Here is a 10,899-nt window from a genome sequence, read left to right on the forward strand (position 1 = left end):
TTTTCACCGCGTCACGCGAAACCGTTCTCCGCTCCTTCTTCTTTTCATTCCCCGGTTTTTTTTCCTTACGCACGGTTTCCCTGGAGATCACCGGGAAAAATGGCGTGTGTACGTAACGTGGACGAAAGAGAATTTCGTGATAAACGATATTCTTATCACTCGACTTACAATAAAACGATCAATTAAAATCAAACATCTGACTTGCACGATTAGACCATTTTTTCGTCACCATGCGTTAACTTCACGTACAGTTGGAATGTTTTAGATTCATTCACAGTCAATGTAAGAATGAATACTTCTTCGAATCGATTAGTTTAGAATATTCCAAGGTCTCGGACATTTATTCATCTGCTCACGCACACTCGCTGATCAATACACCTGTAACCACGGTAAATACATCTCGCGCGCGATAATTTTACGACTTTCCTCCCCCGACCTTCGAACCCCGGCCGTTTTCACCGGAAATAAAGGGAAAAAGAAAAACGTGCCGGCCGGTGGCCGTAAATAGTGGTGCCAGGCCACGGTTAGAAAACGGCGGCGATCCATCTTTAGAGTTTACATCGCCGCGTGTCTCGCCGAACTGATAATTCACTTTCCAGGGAGATCTCGATACCGGACCGAGGCTCTAATAGCCTCCGTGTGGAACGAGGCGAACAGCTCCTTTGGTAAATCCACGATTTACGGTCAGGAGGAATCGTGAGACGGCACACGGAGGAAGAGCTTGGAACTTTCTTTCCTATAGAATTCTATAAATAGAGGCTATCCATGTGTCTCGAAATTGATAGGTGTCCCAGCTTGGATGGAGGATTCAGTCGCGTCTCTCGTCCTCTTCACTGTCGACTCTCTTCGGACCATTTTTAACTACCGCGGTCTCTAATTCTCACGCTTCATACGAATGTTAAGTGCCTTTTCAAATTCTGTTCCGATTACTGTTATCATCTGCAGAGTTTCGCGAAGGAAAATAGAAAGAAAAACGCGAGTTTCCTCAGCTACGAAACAACGATCAAATAAAGAACGTTTGCAGAAGATCTTATCTATTACAGACATACACGATTCGCAATCTAGTAACCGCAAAGTGTAAAGCCAGCTATCTTTCTGCTCGTTAATCAAGTCGTTCTCCGTTCATTTCGGTAACAATCGTTGGAAGCAACCTTCAGCACTGCCAACCGACCGATTCCCGTGTATTCAAATCAGTTTCGCGAAGATGTAAAACGGAAGGCGTTCGGGCGACCGGTAATTTCGAATTCGCGATGGCGCGTGGCGCTCGCTCGATCGAGCTCGGGGCTTCCGGTTGCGTCCATTATCGAACCCGCGGTGCATGGCAAGCGTTGTTCCCCTTATCTCGCGATAAAGGAAGGCACGGGCACCGCGCGGCGCTTCCGGTTTACCGTGTCTCCTTTTCCTTTCCGCGGCTCCGTTAGGCCGCCTGAGAAGTTTCGCGTGGCCGGGCAGACGTTCCCGGCCGGTCGCGGGCACGCATGCGCGTCGACACGAAATCGTTTAAGACTTTCACGCTCGAGGAACAATCGGCGGGATCAGAAAACGGTAAAAGCCGCCGGCGCTCCCGGGGAGAGAGGGACCGGACTTAATTGCACGCGAACATCCCCAATTATACGGATTAATTAGCGTTCGAACCCCCCTCTTCTTTCTCTTCCGCCGACCCCACAGGGAACGGGATCGTATCTTGCTCGGTTTCATCTCGATCTGCTTGTTTGAAACTCTGATTATCGTACTGACGATATCTACCGACGTCTAGAACAATGTGTTCAAACTGTGAACCGTTTAACTAGGTACTTTACTCGAGTTTCTAGGTGAATTGCAAGTTTTTCAGATAACTCGGTTCCTTGATACTTTCTCAGAGGTTTGTATGCTATAAAACATTGATGTTTAAAGAAACGAAGATTCTTCTAACGAGTATCACCTTTTAACCCATTCACCTACAATATCGTGACGAAAATTTCAAACTGAATTTGAGAAGTCCAAGTGTTACTTGTATTTTTTGAATACAAATGAGATATTACTTTGCTATTATCAGTCGTTTACCTTTGAACCGAGACATAGATTCAGCACAGAAGTTGTGTCTTCTCCTAATAAATGATTAACGACAAAGTAGCTGCATCGATCGTAGCGAAGGAATAGATCATAGAGTTGGGGGTTAACGTCACGGTATCCTCGTTCGTCAACGTGGTTGCGTCACCGCGCACCCGTGAACGCGACTGTTTATTACGAGGAATGAATAACTGGATTTCGCGGGGGAAATCAGGGTCGACTGGTATACACCACGCGTCGGCGCCTCCGGCGAATTGATGATTTGGCGGCACTTCAAGTTCAGGTGTGAACAGCCGCGCCGGGGGAAAGTAAATTGACGCGATATTTAGGGAATCGTTTGTCGGCGAGGCACGCTCGGGGAAAGGATCGCCTCGCCGAGTACTTCCTCACGCCTCGTTACGCCGCCAACGTTGACAAACGTTTTCTCGAGCAATTTGTACCGCTCGGCGAAACGGCCGTGTTTTCGGGGGGGGGGGGGGGGAATAATTAAGTGTAACCGTGTGGTAAGCGTGTTGCTCAACTTGCCCGCAAACTAGGCGAGGCTCTAATTTCCCGGCCTTCCGACGCCGTCGAACGCCGCGAAGTCAACGACTCCGGTGGCAAGCTGCGACGACGGCCACACGCGTTACGCGGTGCACGCTAGGTGTTCATTAGGAACATTAACTCCGTATTATCCGGTGGACAACGGAGAGGCTAATTGGATCTCTCGCCACCTATTTGTCAACATCTTAACCGCCCTCCCGTTCAACTCCCCTCGAACACGAACACCAATCTACATAGAAATTCTCCCAAACAACCTCTAAATACTCCTCCAGCTTCGCGAGGCAGACTCCGACTAAACTCTAGAATACCGACGACCCAACGAACACCGTTCATCGATACACGAAAACCCTATAAGCTCCAGAAATCGACTATAGTCGAACCGACGTTATCACCCCGGCGAAAAGGATCGATCAACGTCCCTGCCCGGATGATCCGTACCGTTTTTAACCGCGTCCCTTCGAGTTGACCGATCGAAATGTCGCCGGAGCCCCTCGGTGTTTTTCCTACGGCGCATCGTGCGAGAGCCGGCACTCGAAAATAGATCGGTGCTTATTTCGATCCCTCCTCTTCTTTTCAGCCCCTTCCTCCTTTCCTCTTTTATTGTCCCCGAGAGCCTCTTCCACGCCGTTTTCGCTGTCCGGTTTCTCCGGGAGGCGCCATGCACCGTAGTTCGGTTTATTATTACACACACCCGGTATTCAACGCGGTCCCCGCCTCGTCCCGCTTCCTCTTTCCCCCCGGCCGGCCGAGCCGGCGGCGCGACCTCGCGGCGCTTATTAAGGCTCGCGACGGAACACCTTGAGAGCCCTGAACTTCAGGGGCCCCCGGTGCTGACTGATTCAAGGTCGGCCTGAATCAGAACCGGCCAACCGGTTTTTCGGAGAAGATTCGGAGAAGAAACGGAAGGTCGCGCCTCCGCCACCTCGCCGGGCTCCGGGACGCTTTAAATCTCCGCCGCGGACGTTCATTGCGAATTAAATGGCCGCTTTAACCCTGCCGAGGCCCGCCGGACGGCCGGCGCATACGCAAGTGCGTGCGCTACACCCCGGACACGCTTCGCCGGCGTTTTTAGCGTGAATTATTAATCCGCCGCTGCTGGTTCGCGTTTAATTGGATGGTCTCCTTGACCCCGTAACCGGCTATGACGAATCGGCCGGGTGGTTCCCGGGTTTTCGGTCGAAGGTCACTTGCTTCTCTTCGGTATCGGTCGGCTGCGAGCTTTTTCGAGTCATTTTGCGAGAGCATCGGAGAAAATGGAGGTTTCTCTGGGACGGTACTGTTCACCGAGTCGCCACCTGATTTTCTTGTCAACTAAGCACCAAGTTTAGTATCAATCATTCGCGAAATGTATTAAACAGCTCATTCATTGTAAGTACATAGGAACTTTGGAGGTGAAATATTGGAAATAGAACATTTTGCTTCGATCTACGTGCAACGAGGATCATTGAGTTTTAAACTCGTCAATGATCTTCCGATTGCAAGAGTAAAATAAAAGTACCCATTTAATTTCAGGCAAACTTCGCCATCGTGGAAAGTTTCATATTACACAGAATATTCCCGAAACGAGTTCACACATTCATTACAATTATTAACCGATTAATAAATCCGTTCACCGAAACTTTCCCTGGCCAAAGTCCCTTGCGTTCGTCCGCATGACAGTATTTACTGCGCGAAAACCATATCGCGGCCGCATTCGTTGCGAAACGAGTCGCTCCGAATTAAAATTGTCGAACAGTATCTCCGGCAACGTGTCCGTCGGCATTGTTCCCGTAATTTATTATTCCTAAATCAATCCCGCGCTGTCTACTCTCGAAATACACAGGCCATTATCTCCCTTTATTCCGCGCCGGTCGAACGCGTCCGGCTTCGCGGTCGGCAAAAACCGCCGGCTATACCGATTTCCTTCCCTCCGTCGACGGGCCGCGATTTTCGCGGGTTTCACGGCAAGAGTCGGCCACATGTTCCCCCGAACAATGCGCGGTTAACGGGGATTGCGTAATCGGTGCGCGCGGGCCGACCGGAAAAAGAGAAAACGAAAATTTTACGATCGATCGAGGTCGGAATGTGACAAAACTGGCCGCGCGAGCCGTTCGAAACTGAACTTCGGAATCGATTTCCGCGTGTTCCGACGAACCTGAATGCTCGTTTCGCGATGGCCAATTAAGATCACGAGACAAAGATACCGGTAGCCTCCAACACGCCCACCGCCGAATCAGCACTCATCGGAATCGAACGGACAATTTCCTTAATGAAACGGAAACGGACGGTTTCCGATATGCCACTGAGAAAATGTACACGTATAATCGAATTGATCTTTGTATTCTTCTACAAAAATTATAAAAATGCCGCTACTTCGATTGATTTATATTTACTTTGCGTGAAATCAATTTATTCGGTGGTCACTCAGAGAATCTGTGTCTTTAATAATTGAAGGAAGAAATCATTTTAGTTTATTTGGTGGCTAGTATTAGTCAAACTTGTACGAAATGTTATTGGAACTTGAACGGCAATCAGGGTTAAGCGAAGAAAGTCTGATCTTACTTTTTGCGGTGAGGTTAACATTGAACAATTTTTGAGTGAAAATTCTTGGCAGACGTTTAGCTTCAAGTGCCGACGAGAACCGGTCCAATCCGCGGCGCAGAAAAATGGATCACTGATTGATAGATTGACGGGCGAAAAGTGGCTCGGAAAAATACGGCGCGAGTGGTTCTCTCGCTACTAGTCGGCCGACTGTACAGATAAAAATCAGTTTAGGGAACCGTTGTTACGTAATCTCCGTATCTCCGAGCGGTTCCCGAGAGCTTGCGAGGCGGGACCGGATATTCGCGGACCGTGAAATATCACTGAACGCGACTAGCCAGCGGAAACTGTTCTTCGAGCGCACAACGCGCAAGCTGTGCGGCCCGGTCCCTGGCCAAACAAGTGTCAGGCGACAGTTATTTTTCAACGTCGACTTGAAAATCCTGTTGATAATCGTAACCGGATGTTAAATATCAACTAGATTAGATTTCACACTAAAGAATGCCGCTCGGAATTGGAATTCAATCTAGAGGAATACATCTTTTACTGAACGAACGTAGCATTAAAATATCGTTGATGTGTTCGTGAACAGGTTACCGGAGAAAATGTTAAATAATGCAGGCGTGGCGATGATATCACGATCGTAAGGGAAACACGACTGAGTCAGCTGAGACAGTGGAACGATCGGAATCCGCTAATTTCGTAGTTCCCAATGATCGACTACTTCTATTCGTCAAGGCATCGGTGTTCTCGCCGAATCGAAAGGAATTCGCGGCTCGGAATTAATCCTTTCCGCTCGACAAGCTTCTCATTGCATTCATTCAACGTTTTCCGACGAGCTGGAGGCGACATTCTTTGAAATCGAGCCGACGAGAAGACAGAAATTAAGAAAGGGAGCTGTTTCATTTCGATATTTCATCGATGCATTCTGCGAAGCTTAATGATATAATAAGACTTTCGAATTTTCCCGTATCGAGTCAAGTCGCCGAGAGTCACCTGTCGACTGCACAAGGTTAATATTTCAGAGACGCGCTGCTCGACGGATTCGGAATGACAATGACTGGGAAGGTAAATACAAAGGCTAGACAGACTAGTCGAACCGAAGGCGATAGTCCTCGGTCCGAGTAAACAACGCTTCGGAAACAAATTGAAAGAGGCTCCGGAGTTTCTCCGCTACTAGTAACGCATCAATAGGCTGTCCCCTGTACACGTGACTCCGGCCAGTGACGAAATTCGTGTCGACACACCGCGATAAATACCCCGAGAGCCTCGACTTCCTGTTTTCCAAACAGCTCGCTGCTCGAGATTGCGAAAATATTTCGTCCGGACGCCCCCGCGACGACGGATTTTTCTAATTTTAAGAACGTTTCACGTGGGCGCGGCCTTCGGGTTACTTAAGTAGCGGGAACTCGACACCTCGTCGACGGATGACACCTTGTTGCGTCAAGCCGAGGATCTTCTGTTACAGATCGCTGGATCGCAGGTGTTTGCTCCAGTATAGACCCTTCGGGAATCGACTCGTGACGTTATTAACCCTTTGGACGAAGATTCTTCGAAATATAGAGGGTTAAAGGTTGTAGATCCCGAATGGAGACACGTGGAACTTTCCGAGAGCCTTCGGCAGGATGAGCTGCAGCGCGAACGGTCGCCGGATGAGAATCGCGTTCAACGAGCGTCTCCAGAAAAAGACGATCAGCTACGCTGTTAATAAATCAGTGCCAATGGCCGCGTCGATAAGGTGTTGAGCAGCGGCATGGTACGCATTGCTCGCTGGAACAAGTTGGCTGAAGGAAAAGGCACGTCCAGACATGAGTAATAGACTTGGCCGAGTATGTTGCCCCATAAAAAACAGAGGGAAAAAGGACAGCGCAGCCTCTATCGTGACTCATCGCGTTTAATTGTCTTATCGTGCCACGGCTGACCAGGCTGTAGACACAGATTTTCAACAAGAGGTCGCCGTGCCGAAGGTGAAGCGTTTCTTTCTGGGTAAGCGTCCCGCTTTCGGAGAACTGCAAGGGTTTCAACCTTGAACTGGTCGCGCGGAGATGGCACCGTTTCCTCAAATCACTGGTACAAGACCGTGTAGGGAAATATCATTGGGAAAGGCAAAACCCGAGTGCTTGTCATCTAGGTGTCACTTAATCTTGATGCTCAAACTTCTAATTGAAAATAAATGTGAAAGCTCAAAGGTAGCTAAACATTCCGATTGGGTCCAGCTAGCAGTGGTCCAGGATGCAATTGCTGCAATCATTCTAATCGCGATATCCTTCGGAAGATTTGCAAGAATGATAGGTAAACAACTATGAATCTGTAGTAACAAGATTCTCACCCTTCCGCATAGGGGTTCAAACGCTACGAAGCTCGCGGAGCGTTAGCTTATCCTCCCCCGTTCGTACCTCCCACGTGTTCGAAATAGTTACACGCGTTTCGAGGTCAAGAATCTTGGGTTAAACAATGACCCATAATCTCCGCTCGCTCTACTCGCTCGAACCGAGCTAAAAACGTGGAAGTCGGGTTTCATGTTATAGGATAAACGCGATCCGGCAGAGGAACAATGCGCCGCCTTTTTTTTCCCCACCGATTCTTTCTCCGCAGTTTCCTAGGAAGATAGCTCGCTCGCGGGTTCCACGAACTCGCGAGGATATCTCGAAATCTTTTTATTAACCGCTCGTCGCGACCGACATGGATCTTTCCACTGTTTTTCGTCACAAAAGGAACTGTGTCTCGTTTCTCTCGTAACTTTTGCGTGGAACGATCGAAGGTCATCACGTTGAATGTCGCGCGACTATACAAAAGACGGCAAAGTATACAAAATGGAAGACATATGATATTAACCCTTTGCGCTCGGAAGCTGACTCTAGGTCGCCATTTGATTCGACGCGGTGAAATTATAATTTATATAAAATATTTCCAAATATTTCCAAATATTTTCAAATAATCGTTTCATCGAACGAACTATAATAATTCAATTTGGTTGGGGGTCACCGGTGACCCCCATGACCTTCAACGTGTTACGGTGGGATTAAGATAGAAGGTTGAGAATCACTGGCGTCAAGGATACGTCAATGGATGATCTATAGTTGGACGAAAGGAATGTTTGTAGTTGTTTTTTTTATGTTTCAAAGCAAGGGATCAAAACGAAGGGAAGCAAAGTTGAGAAATACTGGATCCAATGATTCATCGAATTTCAAACAGCCCATCGATACTAGTCGTTTACCGAAGAAATTTGACTTGTCGAGATTCGATAAGTATTATCGCAACGGGTACAATAGTTTGACGTCAACGTCGATCGTAACGGGCAGGCGTATCGATAGCCGATCGTATCGACCGATTCTCGATCCAGTAGGCACCTATGAAGATCCCTGTAACGGCCACCTACATTTTTCTTAACCCTACAACTACCTGGTATTTAATACGATTAATATGTAATTCATAGAAAAATTGTAACAATAGATTATTCCCAGTTCCTTCAGACATTCGTTATAGTGCTCAAGTGAAACTATTCATTTTCAAAATCTTTTCGAACATTCGATGCTTTGAAGATATCAACAATTGTTAAAGAAAAAAGAATCGAAAACCAGTCTGACTGGCACGGCAGTTGCAGTGTTAAATTTTCAGTTTCTCTAGAAGGAAAGTGAATAATTATGACAATTCGTGCGGTATCCTTCAGGTTAATTTATTACTATTTATGATATTCTTCTTTTAAGAATAACATGCACATACATGCATCGGCGATAAACAAGCGGTAATAGCTGGAAAGTTACAAGGTATGTCGGAATACCCAAGTTGTTTTTTTCAATGACGAAATCGGCAATTGTTCTTCGGTTTTATGTTTGAATACTTTCACAACTCCTCGTGGCGATTCCCGCCATTGGGACTGTACTACAAAGGCGGTTGAAAAATGACCTTGCCGGACCAATGACATCTTTATTAAAGCAGTTAAATCGTTAACCATGCGTCGATCGAAACAATTAAACTAGTTCTTCGAACATCGTTTTAATTGACTCGCCTGACCCTTTTACCGAACTTCCAGTTGCTCGTAGTCGATTATAGCCCGTTGTGTACGAAACATTGGAAAACTAAGAGTCGAGAGGGTACCAGCCAATAAACGGATCGGATGGCGCGAGAAACAAACGACGATATTCCACGTCGAAGTTAGAGAGTACGTAATTAATTCGTAATCATATTTACCCGTACGAATAACGTCCCTGCCTCGGTACAACTTCGTAGAGATTAACGTAAAAATATACATACTGGAATTATCATTTAGCGGCGTCTCCTTAGCATCTTCTAGCGTTTCCTACAGCTGCAGATCGTGGTCTAAATATAAATCAATATTTAAACGCCTCCGCCATGGAACCGTTACAGAAGCTACGAGCTGTAACCGATCGAGTTCGAGACTCCGCCGCGAAATACTGTGCATTTCGGAAAAAATAAATATGGACGCCGGGAATAACCTCAAAAATGCGGGCTCCCTAAATAGCCTCCATAAAAAACGTCAGCGGCGAGTGTGTCGGACTGTTTTCACGAGCGAAATCATTATACGTCACGGCACAGTTGTCTCGGTAATGTCGCGGAGGCATATTCCAAGATAAATTACGGTGGAGAACGAGCTCGGCCGGATGATTTACAGGAAAAAGGTGTTCCGAGCGTAATGGTCCACCTCATGGCGTGTCCGGTAATAGAAGCACGCGATTTTCGCGATTTTGTTTCGGTGACTGACGTCTAGATGTCAATGGCATAAACCGCGGCTCGTGTCGCCACTCGCATTGTCTGTATTTCAAATTAGAAACGGCAGGACGTAAAGCGTTCGACTTAACGTTATGTCAACATTCGTCCACGCGGGACACATTTCATTTACCGAACAAGTAAGTGTCTCGTAAACTAACAATTATGTGCACGACGAGCACTGATCTAACCGATCTACGAATCTTTCTGCTTGTAGCTCAATGAGAGAAGCTGACTGCCCGAGCAACCCTTTTCAACATTTCCATCAACGGTCAGTTGTCTCTTATTACACAACATTATTTGCCCTAATAAAATGACTTTTAAATTGAAATCTTCTATATTAACACATTGAATAGTTCATTCAGTTAAACTATGATTATTTGAAAAGGTTTGTACATTGCAAATAACACTAGCTAATGTGACGTTCAGCTAGATGAACATGCAATAATAATAACGCAATTCAATGATTTAATATTATATCTCTTTTACTTTGCGTATTTTTCTCTATAAAATCGTGCGGCATTAAACGCGTTAAATTTGTTAAAGGGATACCTAAGGAAATCAACTGGCCGAGTCTCCTCGGTCACGTGACGATTCCAACGTCCCATCATAATAAACAAAGGAAAGAACTTACGGTCGACAGGATCACCTGGCAGAACGTGACACTACTCGTTGCACCCGCGGATCCCGTCACATCACAGTCTCCGCGATCACACGACCGGCGAGCACCGGGAGACAAAGACCTCCGCTACGCCAGGCCCGCTGGACTGACGCGTTTTAAAACGATTCCTCGTGTTAACTTGCGCTCTTTTTGTTTATCAGGTAGAGCCGGGCGGCCATGCACGAGGACAGTCGACCGATCGGCGTACACCTGGATGACACCTGGAGAACTCGTTCCCGTTCGACGGTCTCGCTGGGCCCGCCTTTTGTGTTCACCTCGCGAGCGTAAACCTACGTGGTCTTCTGTGCACACGCCACGGTGTAATACACGAAACTGCCGGCTTAAAGGAACTCTCTGTGCCGTAGAAAGAAGGTGGTGGAGGAGACGAGGAAGGCGTC

General features: G+C 47.2%; 1 protein-coding gene across 2 annotated transcripts in view; it reads right to left on the reverse strand.

Annotated features, from left to right (window-relative positions):
* Myo61F (unconventional myosin 61F) overlaps positions 1-10,899 on the reverse strand; it is a 30,937-nt gene extending 20,038 nt beyond the window's left edge. The window contains exon 1 of one of the 2 annotated variants that reach the window (XM_031993832.2): positions 10,475-10,899. The gene's annotated coding sequence lies outside the window, so the exon portion shown is untranslated. Of the gene's footprint in view, positions 1-9,366; positions 9,513-10,474 lie in introns of those variants that run through there. The other variant, XM_076371933.1, reaches the window with a different exon arrangement.

This window comes from Nomia melanderi, chromosome 11, assembly GCF_051020985.1.
Source record: "Nomia melanderi isolate GNS246 chromosome 11, iyNomMela1, whole genome shotgun sequence".
Classification (NCBI taxonomy): Eukaryota; Metazoa; Arthropoda; class Insecta; order Hymenoptera; family Halictidae; genus Nomia; species Nomia melanderi.